This window comes from Pseudoliparis swirei, chromosome 17 (assembly GCF_029220125.1).
Source record: "Pseudoliparis swirei isolate HS2019 ecotype Mariana Trench chromosome 17, NWPU_hadal_v1, whole genome shotgun sequence".
NCBI classification, from domain to species: Eukaryota; Metazoa; Chordata; class Actinopteri; order Perciformes; family Liparidae; genus Pseudoliparis; species Pseudoliparis swirei.
In genome coordinates this window covers 2,718,366-2,727,714 of record NC_079404.1, presented here as the reverse complement: position 1 = coordinate 2,727,714, position 9,349 = coordinate 2,718,366, and positions in this window count along the sequence as shown.

The following is a 9,349-nucleotide window of genomic DNA, read 5'->3' as shown; positions in this document are numbered from 1 at the left end:
AGGTGCTCCCGCTGCTGCTATGTGCCGCTCTTTAGAGCCTCAGTCGGCATCCTGCGGCTCCGGGGGAGCCCTCGGACGGCGCGGCGCGGCGGTGTCTCTCCAGGTGCATGCCGGCCGCCTTTTTGCGCACTCCCGCCGCCGCTCAGTGCGCAGGAAAGGGAGGAGGAGGAGGAGGAGGAGGAGGAGGAGGAGGAGGAGGAGGAGGAGGAGGGCGGCAAGGGGAGGTTGCAGGTGCGTTACCGTGGAGAACAGACTCTCCCCTCTCTCTCTCTCTCCATCTCTCTCTCTCTCTCTCTCTCTCCCTCCTGACGCATCTTTGTCATGTTGCGCCATCTGCTGCACGAGCCCACATTGTTCTCGTGCCGTTTCCCTCTCCAGTGTTCATTCATATTCATATTTAGTGGTGCAGTTATATCTCCTCGTCAGACCATGGCGTCCCTCTTTTGACACTTCTCATCGGGGACGACTCTCCGCCTTTCAGGTCTGCGGATTATCATCCAAGAGATCAGCATGTCGTCAAAGTCTGATACTGCTGTGCCACACACACACTAACATTTAACAAACAAACAAACAACGTTCTCATTCAAAGCAGTGCACATCCCTCGCCCCTCATTGCAGGTATACTGGCGCTTATAGGCCGTCTATGACTTTGTTCCCTTATCATTATTAATATTAAACTTTTATTAAACCGTGTGTGTGTGTGTGTGTGTGTGTGTGTGTGTGTGTGTGTGTGTGTGTGTGTGTGTGTGTGTGTGTGTGTGTGTGTGTGTGTGTGTGTGTGTGTGTGTGTGTGTGTGTGTGTGTGTGTGTGTCATATAATGATGCCGATGCCGACACCTGACGAACGGTTACCACGTCGATGTCCCCATGAACTCATTATATTTATACACAGACATGACATGTACAGTTTCACCGTTTAAGAGAGAGAGAGAGACAGAGAGAGAGACAGAGAGAGAGAGAGAGAGACCTCTAATCAAATCACGAGGTAGTCTCACCCCTCAGTTTTACCCCCATGGAAAGTGAACGTATGCCTTCAAATGTGATTAATTTTCACCTCAATGCATTAGTTTAGCTATTTTCTTTCAATATATGTTTTTATGCCACCACTGTTACCGCAATTTACTTTTAACTTTGTAATAAAATACGGTAACTCATACAGTTGTGTTGTGTTTCACAGTATAACATGTTAGTTATTTACCATAAACGGGTTTATAACATATCACTGTAAAACATGTTTTACATGAACAAACCCCAAGTTGTTAGTGCTAATGGAAATAATTAAGTTTACTACGTATTTTAGGGTGCATTTGCCGCTTATACAATTTCTTATATTGTGTTTCCTGTGATGTGTCTATTTTTTTGGGGGGGGGGGGATGTATATAACTCAGGTCACAGTCCTCTAGGTGAACACCTGAGTCCCTGCTCTATGTTTGTGATCCTAATTTATCGTATATATCGAGTATATATTCTCGAAAAAGTACTTGACGTATAGGTACAATATTTCCCTCTAAAAAGTAGAAAGTAAAATACAAATTGTACCGAGGTATAAGTATGACACCGAGTGACCGTAATGTACATCAGTTGTTCCCCATTGTCAAAGTCTATTGACTCTTCCAGAGTAAACAGCCCCGGTGTTTGTGTACATATAGTTCATGTTTGTGTATCATCAACAGTGTTAAAGTGAATTGACTCAGTACAACTATGCGAGTAACCCCCAGGGTCAATGACAACGGTCACTCGTACTCTGGAAAGCTCCGCCCCCTCCTTCTCTTTTCAAATTCAGTTCCATCACTCGTGTTTTAATTCTGGAAAGAATTTCTCTAAATCACTTTTTTTTTTACATCAAATGTTAAAATTTAAGCAGAAGCAACAATTTTTGAATATTTCTATATATAAGCATTTTTTGCTTCTACCTATACCTTTTCAGTCTTTCTGTTTTTTATATTATATAGAATAATATTGTATTTGATTTGATTGACTGAATAAAATAAAATACACCAAAAAAAATAAAAATAAATACACATACATTAGATTAGATCAGATTAGATTCAACTTTATTCTCATTACACGTGTACAAGTACAGAGCAACGAAATGCAGTTTGGCATCCAACCAGAAGTGCAACAGAAAGAATAATAAATACAGGATATACAGATTATAGTAAATAAAGCGCTATACAAGAGGGCGGTTTAAGGCCAGTAGACAGTTGACAGATGAAAATAACATTTAAATAATGCGGAGATATAAACATAAACTATCTGGGGTTGCTAAACTATGCAAATATTCAGTGCATGTGAATATGAGTCCCTGCTGAACAATGCTCTGTTTATCTGTGAAGGAAGTCATCGTGACAATCAAGCGGAGAGAGGAACAATGGAGTCGCCCGACCTGATGAACCGGTCGCCGTGGGCGATCGGCGTGAAACAGAAACTCGTCTCCAGGCTTTCAGTTTTCTTTCAGAGCCTCCTGGATGATGGACCTGCCGCTGCTCGCGCTCGCCCTGCTGTCGGCCTGCTCCGCACCGGGCCGCACCGCCCCGGGGTATTGCACCGGCAACTGCCCTCAGTACACCGTGGTCGAGCAGAACGCAGTAGGTTCCACAGCAGCACACGCAGAGGAGTAATGGTTCTTAAATGGTTCTTTACAAGGCTTTGGGGTTCTACGAAGAGACACCTTTAGAGGTTCTTTGAAGAACTCTTAAGGAAATGGTTCCACAAAGAACCTTGTTTGAAAGGTTCTTTGTGGAACCATAAATGTTGCCTGAAAGAACCATGTTTTGAAGGTTCTTTGAGACACCTTCATAGGTTCTTTGAGGAACTCTTTAAGGAAATGGTTCTTTAAAGAATCTTGGTTGGAAAGGTTCTTTGTGGAACCAGAAATGTTGCCTTAAAGAACCCTTTTTAATGTTCTTTGAGACACTATTATAGGTTCTTTGAAGAACTCGTTAAGGAAAAGGTTCTATAAAGAACCGTGGTTTGAAAGGTTCTTCGTGGAACCAGAAATGGTGCCTTAAAGAACAATTTGTTGAAGGTTCTTTGAGACACCTATATAAGTTCTAGGAAGAACTATTTAAGGAAATGGTTCATTAAAGAACCATTTTTGAAAGGTTCTTCGTGGAACCAGAAATGGTGCCTTAAAGAACCCTTTTTAATGTTCTTTGAGACACCTTCATTGGTGCTTTGAAGAACTCGTTCAGGAAAAGGTTCTTTAAAGAACCTTGGTTGGAAAGGTTCTTTGTGGAACCAGAAATGTTGCCTTAAAGAACCCTTTGTAAGGTTCTTTGAGACACCTTCATAGGTGCTTTGAAGAACTCGTTAAGGAAAAGGTTCTTTAAAGAACCCTGGTTTGAAAGGTTCTTCGTAGAACCAGAAATGGTGCCTTAAAGAACCATTTGTTGAAGGTTCTTCGTGAAACTAGAAATGGTGCCTTAAAGAACCATTTGTTGAAGGTTCTTTGAGGAACCAGAAATGGTTCTTCTATGGTATCACTCTGAAGAATCATTTTCGGTTCCAGATGGCAACTTCATTTGTACACACACACACACACACACACACACACACACACACACACTCAGCAAAGCGGAGCTCTCTTTCTAGAGAACGTGTGTCTCCTGTCGTCTGCAGGATTTCGAGGAGCGCTCATACGCTCCGGCCGGATGGATCACCACCGACATGGACGGCTCCTCGCTCTCTGACTTCATGGCCGCACGCTCACGACTGGCGAACGCCGCAAGTACGTCGGGGTGAAACCAAAAACTCTCTAACGAATACGTTTTTCATTTTGTGGTGTGTAGTTCATGTGCCGTCGTTTAGCGAGACATCACGGCTTCAACGGAGGGAGGATAGCGGCTTTGTGAGGTTTAAGGAAAATATGAAGCTTTTTACTGAACCTTAACCCTCCTGTTGGCTTCAAATTCACTAACATATCTTACCCTTGGGGTCAATTTGACCCCAGCAATTAAAACCTCCAGAAAATGATTAGAATTAATAGTTTCCCAAGTTTAAGTGTCACTTTATGTTTGTTTGTTGACGACCTAAATAGCCCTTTAAATAAATAAAAAAGTTGATATTTCTTATATGTTTTACACAGTAAAAAACAACCTGGGGTCAAATTTTCAAATGTATAAGTTGTGTACAGGATATTAAAAACATATCATCATGTGAATTTTATGTTTTCCCAGTTGTCCTCAATAAATTAGGAAAAGTCATGAAATATGAAGCAAAACAAATGATGATTTTTTTAGAGACGTCAAACATTGAATGAGGTCAAATTGACCCCAAAGGTAACAGGAGGGTTAAAATGGCAGCTGAAGCATTTTTACTGCGTAGTGATGCCAGCTCAACAGCGAGAGCAAAACAATTCGTTGTCACGGGATGTCGTAGCCAGAGAGAGAGAGAGAGAGAGAGAGAGAGAGAGAGAGAGAGAGAGAGAGAGAGAGAGAGAGAGAGAGAGAGAGAGAGAGAGAGAGAGAGAGAGAGAGAGAGAGAGAACCCAAATGCCAACAATTCTTCGAAAGAAAGATTTAATTCTACTTGAAACAGGTTTAAACACACGGGGAAGCTGATTGGACACCGGGGAACGAGACACAGGTGAACACAATGAGGGCGGGGCTAGCAATCACACAGGAGGAACCAATCAGGAACAGGGCAGACGACCACAGGGAAACAGGTGACGCAAGGACTTCAAAATAAGACACAAAACAAGACAGAAACTCCAAAGTCATTGTCTGTTCAAACTCTAGTTCAACACTATCCTCATTACAATCATTCACTTCACATAGCAGGCAGGATTTAATGAATGAAATATATGAAACACTGTTCCGTTTAAAAAATATGGGTATTGTCGTAGCATTTATGTGGGTACCAGCACACAGGGGGGTACAAGGAAACGAAAGAGCAGATACACGAGCAACACAAGCGTTAGAAAGGCAGCACAAGACGGACATTTTACACAGCAAAGCAGAAGTTAAAACAATTATCAAAAGAAACATTATGAAGGAATGGCAGCATAGTTGGGATGTAGGGGAAACAGGAAGACATCTGTATGCTGTGCAGAGGGAAGTTGGCAAAGGGAGGCCAGCTAGAAGAACACAGAGGAACCAGACTGAGGATTGGGCACACAAGGCTGAACAAAACAATGCATCTCGTAAATAAACACCCAACAGGACGATGTGAGCGCTGTCAAGGACCAGAATCTGTAGAACATATAATTTGTCATTGTCAGAAATACACACTTGAGCGACACATGTTGAAGAGGAAGCTGGGAGTGGAGGAACTAAATCTAACAGATGCGTTAAAATTGGGGGCAGGACAGGTATTACAATATTTGAAAGAAACAGGATTAAGCAATAGAATTTAAAGCACTGACATTTTTGAATCTCCCTTTTGTTTTGTTTGTTTTATTGATTTTGTTTTGTGGGTATTTTGTTGGGTTTGGTTTTGTTTGTTTGGTTTTGTAAGGGGATAGGGTCTCTGGTCCACACTCCACTACAGGAGGTGGCGGAAATGCACCGTTCACTGGATGCCATCCGCCTAAAAATTTAAAAAGAAGAATAAGAAGACACACTCCGTGACTCGTGACATTTGTTTTGCTTCCACTTCCTGTAAACGACGCGTGAGGACGTTGAAGGAAGAGCAACAACATGTCTGGGCGGGGAAGGTCTCGTTGTGCCGTATCACCGAAATAGTTGTTGGACATTTAATGTTTGTTAAGTTTCCCGGCTGATGACCGTCTGACACATGATTGGCTCTCCTCCAGCTGACGCGGACACCTGGCCAGTGCTGCTCACCGTCACCGACGGCAACCACTTGTCCTACTCCTGGTTTGTTCCGCAAGAGTCGGCGGCGACTCTCATCACCGATCCGGCCGTCAGACTGTGGAGCAGACCTGCAGTCACGGTCTATGTCAGGTGAACAGTGCCCACCTCAATTCACTGTTCTATGAGTCATGAAGCACTTTCATTATGTCTCATTTTTCCAGTTGTCAAGCTACCAAACCGATTCGACCTTTATTAGAGTTAAATTCAGACTCTTCTCGGTGCTAATTTTGCAGATAGAAGTTGGCACATTCCAGCGATATTCAACATTAACGTGTGTGCAAAACAAAACGGAGAAAGAAGACGTTAATCGGTGGCGGCTGGTGGATTATTTTTTTTGGCATGGGCCATCCTGCCATGTTTTCAGCAAACATCCCATAATGATTCAATACACCAAAAACAGTATCAAACACGCATTTCTATTTTGTAGTTAAATATTTAAATGTTTTCCAACACTGAAATAATAAATACATCTTATTCCAATATATATATATATATATACATATACACATATTTTCATATATATACATATATATATGTTCAGTATATGATATATAAATACCATATAATAGAAATATTGTATAATATGAATCACACATACATTTATATATGTATAAAATATAATAGACATTTTTTATATATTTAAATTCCCCTATAAACCTTGTTAGGGATAAATATATATATGTATATATATACATATATAATATTCAGTATATTATCTATAAATGCCATATAATAGAAATATTGTACATATATATAATCTAATAAAACCTGTTTATACATTAAGATGCCCCTATATACCTTGTCGGGTTAAAGTGATATATATATATATATATATATATATATATATAAATCTAATAAAACCTGTTTATACATTAAGTTTCCCCTATGAACCTTGTAGGTAATGTAGAAATATAAAAACGTGAACATGACACCATGGTGTTCTGGAAGGTATCTGACGTTCGTCTTTGCCTCAAAGGGCCTACGATGACTCTCCGAGCATCGAGAACGGTCGAGACAACGCAAAGCTTCTCTACGCCGACTTGGAGAAAGCCGGGAAAAGCGTCGTCGGCGCCGACTCGTACACGTGGGCCGGCTACAGCAACTATGTGTCCCTCACGCACCACAACGAGATCTGGATGGAGAAGACCCAGTGAGAGGTTTCCTCTCGCACGCTTCAGCCCTCGCCAGAGCCGCCTACCCAGGGCCAGAAACCGCCAGAAAACGCCAGAAAACGTCTCATAAATTACATTTTAGTCTGATGGCGCTACTTGTTCCACATATATCTGCTTGAAATTAACAATAAACTCCATTTGACAGCTTTATCTTTGTGCGTGTGGTCGATCGCAACCGACCTCAACCCCATTTTTCTCCACCTCCTCCCCTCCGTCTTCCTCCTCCTCCTCCTCTCCACAAATTAGGTGTGGCAGCAAAAAAAGACAACACAACATGATTTTAGTCTCTTTAAAGTCGAACATTTTTACTTCAGAGCGCCTCTCTTTGCCGGGCAACGCAATATTAGTGACGATTCAAATGCAGTTTGACGACGTCACTCTCAAAAGCCAAGAACACTTTCCCTGGTAAAGCTGTGTTGTGTTCACTGCCTGGCAGCTCTGTAGGAAATCCCTATGCGTATGTGAACGAAGGCCCCATCTCCTGTCCTGGAGATCTCCTTCTTCTGACCCTCCTGGTTTCCATACGCTCCGTAGTTTGTGGGAGGAGGTTTAGGAATATGATCTCAGAATATATGAAGTATATGTCTTTAAATCTTGAAGAAGTTTTTGCTTTTGGTCACGAGTTCTTAAACACAAGAGGGAAAATATTATGCGTCGGAAAACTACCTTCATTTGTTTTTTTTTCTCTTCCACGCAGCGAATAAAGTCCTGAGGACACATTCAACAGGTACCCCCATCAGAAGAAAGACACACCCTCCATCACTCCTCTCTGATCCAGTCCTCCTGGTCTACCTGTAGGGACCAGGAGGATCCCTACCTCTCCTCCGGCCTTCAAGGGCTCACTGGAGTGCGATGTCTGGTTGTTACCACGATGCTGGTGTGGGTAACGAAACACACCGCAAAAAAACACCGAGAAAAAAAGGCTGATTTTGAGTTGATTGCGTCATCTGTCAGTCAGATATGTGCTGATATTAATATGCGATGTTGCGTCAGGTGTGAACATTTCTAAAGACAAAATATACATATATATGTTTTATTCCTATGCAGGGTCGGGTGCACTGGAGCCGACCATAAACGCCTCACATTCACGTTTTATTATTCAATACCATCGTTTAAAATAAGGTTCCATTCAAGCTAAAAGTCATGGATTAAATATACGACTTAAAAGTATCAAGTGTAAAGTAAGTAATAAGTATTAAAATTATCAAAGTATATATCGGATTAGTAGTATTATAAATGGAGTATTTTCAGAAAGACCTCCAGATCTCTCTGGCAGAAGCCAATCAAGTCTAACAATGAGATAAATAAATCATTATAAACATCCACGTGCATATTAAAACCTCCTATAATAATAACTTTATCGGTTTTAAGAACAAAACTTAATAGAAACTCTGAAAATTCATATAAAAATTCTGAATAATGACCTTGTGGCCAGTACAGTGTCACAAATATAATCGTGCCGCAGCATTAGCAGCAGCATTAGCATTAGCAGCATTAGCCGCAGCATTAGCAGCAGCATTAGCCGCAGCAGCAGCATTAGCAGCAGCATTAGCATTAGCCGCAGCATTAGCATTAGCAGCAGCATTAGCAGCAGCTTAAGTGTCTTTCACTTCAGAGCAATTTTTAAAAAATGATACATGAATAAACTAAAAGTTTACTTCTGTTTTGTAAAAAAAAAAAAAACACTTGTCAGTTTTAATCCAAATACACACTTACTTATTTAAAGCCAAACGTCATCTTTTGATCTTTCTCAAGTATTTTTATTTATTTTTTCAATTCACAATGTTAACCAAATGTATAAAAACTGCAAACCGTAAATCGTGACGACATATGTTTCCCATTCGGATGTAACTGAGCGGTTTGGTCGTACGGTGACGTCATCACGGAGGAGACGGGCGTGGCGTCTGAATCATAGAACTGACCCGCAGGGAACAGGAACAGGAAGTGACCTTGAACCTGGTGCCGCTCGACCTTATGGCGACATTCCTTCACGGTTCTCATAGAAGGCAAAATGTGACACGCCGATACGTCATTTGTTTTGTGGGACCATTAGCATAAACTCATGTCTCCACCGGCAACATACAACCACTAAATGATCTTCCTCTGTTCCGCCCTCTCTCCCTCTCTCTCCCTCTCTCCCTCTCTCTCTCTCCTCTCCCTCTCTCTCTCTCCCTCTCTCTCTCGCTCCCTCTCTCTCTCTCTCTCCCTCTCTCTCTCTCTCTCGCTCCACCACTCAAACTCAGTCACCACAGCAACTGTTTCTATAGTGGGAAGCCATTCCCAGTGCGGCAGGTATGTAATCACAGGTTTATGGAAGTAAAGGTAGAGGAGCTTGACTGCATGATTCATAATTAATAATAA